This window comes from Ctenocephalides felis, unplaced genomic scaffold (genome assembly GCF_003426905.1).
Source record: "Ctenocephalides felis isolate EL2017-DRISC unplaced genomic scaffold, ASM342690v1 CF-g0.4_SCAFFOLD_00845, whole genome shotgun sequence".
Taxonomy (NCBI): domain Eukaryota; kingdom Metazoa; phylum Arthropoda; class Insecta; order Siphonaptera; family Pulicidae; genus Ctenocephalides; species Ctenocephalides felis.
In genome coordinates, this window is record NW_020536999.1 from 13896146 (window position 1) to 13898919 (window position 2774).

Here is a 2774-nt window from a genome sequence, read left to right on the forward strand (position 1 = left end):
ACTAAATTAATTTATAATTTCTAATAACTAAAACCACTGTATATTAATATTATATAAAATTATTTAATACACTAAAATTGTAAATTTATCTTTAAAATCTAGAATTTATCTCACTATACATTTATTTTATTTCATTTAATTTTTTTACATTTAATTTTACCATGACGACGCGCGCGGTTCGAAATTCGAACATAAACTGTTTTTGATAAAGTTTTCGATGTACCTGATAGGGAACGGTATGCCATAGAGCACCTGGGAGGGGATAGCCTAGTCTAGGTATATGCCTGAATTGGGATAGAAATAAGCCTGATGAACAGGCAAATGAAACCACTACAAGGTGTAAAAAATGCCTGAAATCCATGCTAGTTTTAAAATATAATTATAGACCAGGGGTTTCTAAACTTTTGATCTTCGCGATCCCATTTATGATTGCTAGTTTCTTGACGAACTCGCACATATAAAAAAAATTTAAATGATTTGTATATTTAGTAACAATATACATATACATATGAAAATATATAGTTTAAGAATTTGTTGAGAACATAAATTAATCAAGACGTCATGTTAAAAAAAGAGTGCGCGTAAGGTTCACACGCAATTGAAGTAAAACTTATATGCTATTGTTCAAGATGGCAGTTAAGTAAAAATAAATTCATCATATAACAATTTTGAATAATGTTTATTAGTAATATGGTAACACTCGTGATGCACGCATTTATTAGTGTCAACCATTATACACATTTATATAATGATAAATTATAAATTATATATATATATATATATATATATATATAATAGCATTAAGAATGTGTATAATATTTAAAAACAATAATGTAATTAAAGTCATATTTCAAATACGACATGATCGGTTTGTCATTGTAATTAGCATTTAGAAAAAAACCTTTATTAGAGAAATGAAGTAATTGCTGATTAATAAATTCTATAATATTTTTTCACACAGTGGATTATGTTAAACAACGCCTAAACAAATATTTTTTTCGCAACTTCATTCATCATGTAATAATTGTGTTTGAAGAACTTTATGTAATTAAAATGAACATACATTCATTGACTGATGGTATTTTTTTACTTTTTCGCTGGCGATATAATCTGATTCTTTGATCATTTTTATCAAATTTTGATCCAAAAATTGTTTTTTGCTCATTAATTGTTTTTTTAATAATAGCTAGAACTAAACATTACTAAATATTTCTAATAATGATTTCATGGGGCACAATTTCACAATTTCAGGCAATCGTCAAAATAAAAGAAAACAATTAAATAATAAAATATTAATTTATACGTTTCGACACGAATTGCGTGTCATCATTCAGCAACCCTTTTTGAAATTTTGGTTATACAGTATCTAAAAGAATTTTAACAAAGTTTAAAAAAAAAAAAATTTTAAATTTAAAATATATTATAGATTAAAAGATAAAATGACAAGTAAAAAACTGATACATACCACACCAGAAAAAACAATAACCATTTTTTTGTTAATTATATATTTATTATAAATATATATAATTATAAATATATATTATTTATATATTCATACATATTTTTATTATTTAAAAAAAATCTATTTTTGTCTCACCGGCAATAGTAAATTTTATTATATTTTAGGCAATTTGATTATCATGTGAATAATAACTTATTTTTATTATTCAATTTTTATATTATTATTTTATTATATACAAAGTTTTGATTTTTTCATTGAAAAATGTTCTTAAATTTGCCTGTTCTGTTTTTTCTCCGACTTGAAATCGTTAACATGCTGAATGATGACACGCATATAGTGTCGAAACGTATATGAAAAATTGTTAAATTATTTATTGCTTTTTATTTGATAATTTGGATGCAAAAAATCTAAAATTTACATCTTATATATAAAATTCTTCTGTACGGGTGTATGATGTGATACTTCTCCTAAACGGTTATTCGGATTTTGATAATTCTTTTTAGAGTTTATCAAAGGAAATTTTTAAGATTTAATGAAAGATAAAACTATAGTAATATTGTACAAATAAATGGCAAAAATTACAAAAAACCACTTATCATTTTTTGACATTGAGAACATTTGAACTTTCATCTGCTAGAAATGTCAACTCACTTGAAATTTGAATTTAGCTGAAATTATGAGCCTAGATAATATTAGAATGTAATATTTAAGAAAAATGCAATGTCTACATTATTATTGCCGAAAAGCAGCTGAGATGTGCCAGAAATTAAAATAATATAAGATACAGTCAACAGTATATATGTTTGCTAGATAAATTCATCAATATTTATCTCAGCATCCAATCATCTCCCAATACTACTTTGTCCATCTCCAACAGATGTCACCTCCAATTTCTTTATCACCTTCCAAATTTCATTTCCTTTAAACCTGTTCGATTGAGTAATTCGAATTTCATTATCAAACGACAGCCCGAAGCGAAAACACCTTAATACGGTTTTAATAATTACTTAAATTTTACGATTCAAGTTTTCGGAGTTGTCGTCTCGTCGTTATATAATAATCGGTGCAATCTTGAATATTTCCATCACCCACTGACCGAAATAAATGTTTGCCGAACGAAAGTGATTTGTTTACAATTTTTAAAAGGTGATTTTAAAAGTAAGTCTGTTACTGACATGGATCGAGGAATTTAATTTGCACAATATGAGACACGATTTCCTGATTTGGTAAATGGTAAATGGTAAATGATATTGGGTTAGTATTTTATATTTGGCGATTGTAAGATTTTGTAAAACAACTTGGATGGGTTTTA